The 953-nt window shown below is 36.4% G+C and overlaps 1 non-coding gene across 1 annotated transcript; it reads left to right on the forward strand.

The window, feature by feature from the left end:
- Positions 1–566: 566 nt before the first annotated feature.
- TRNAA-CGC (transfer RNA alanine (anticodon CGC)) lies at positions 567–639 on the forward strand. The gene has a single exon. It is a non-coding gene; the product is annotated as a tRNA-Ala (tRNA).
- Positions 640–953: the final 314 nt, after the last annotated feature.

Genomic DNA, 953 nt, shown 5'->3' on the forward strand with positions numbered 1-953 from the left:
CAACTTTAGGCAAGTTTAGCAACTTTTAGGAATTTATCAATTTTATTTTCTTTTTAATATTTTAATTTCCTTAAAAGGCCAAGGGCCTTAGCCTATAAATAGTCTTGTACCCCGTCCATGTTGAGGCAGCTTAGAACCTTTGAATTTGAATAGAATTGAGATTGTCTTCTCACCTTGTCTTGTGCAAACACCCCCCCCCCCCACCCAAAATATTGACTCCTTTGTATGGTTGAACTTAGGAAGTCTTATTTTTACCCTCGGAGCATACTTGTTTGATTGGTCACCAAACTCGTTGAGTGTTTCCAGCCTCGAGCATAGTGAGTATTCTGTCTGCTCAAGGTAACGACTACAAAGGTAATCCATCTAACTCTTAGCCTTTCGGGTTGAACCATCTATACGATTGGATTCAAGTCAGGCTTAGTTTTAGTACTAAAATTTGTTTTATCCATGCTGAGAGATGTGATGGGATTGAGGAAGGAAGAAGGAAAAATGTAAATTTATAGTATGTTGGAGCTCCGTTGAAATACTTTCTTTCTTTTCATAAAACAAAATTAGAAAAGAATAAAGGGGGTGTAGCTCATATGGTAGAGCGCTTGCTTCGCATGCGAGAGGCACGGGGTTCGATTCCCCGCACCTCCAAATCATTTTAGTTAGTAAAAAAAATGTATATTTTAAACTCTACTATTTGTAACATTTTTCAATTATACTCTTATTGTTGAGAATGTTAAAATTGGCTAATAATATTATGATATATATATTTTGATAAAAAGATGCTTCATTAAAAAAAAAACTAAACACACGCCTGATGGGCTACAGTAGACAAAAGGTCTTCTTCCACTCTTTGTGAAAGTCAACAAAGTTATCATTGAACGACCTTTCCATCTCCAAATATGTTTTGAGCGCTTACAACCAGCTAACACATAGTCCACCGATTCCTCGACACAACAACAGAA

Source organism: Momordica charantia, assembly GCF_013281855.1.
Source record: "Momordica charantia cultivar OHB3-1 chromosome 11 unlocalized genomic scaffold, Mcharantia_2.0 BLBB01000011.1, whole genome shotgun sequence".
Classification (NCBI taxonomy): domain Eukaryota; kingdom Viridiplantae; phylum Streptophyta; class Magnoliopsida; order Cucurbitales; family Cucurbitaceae; genus Momordica; species Momordica charantia.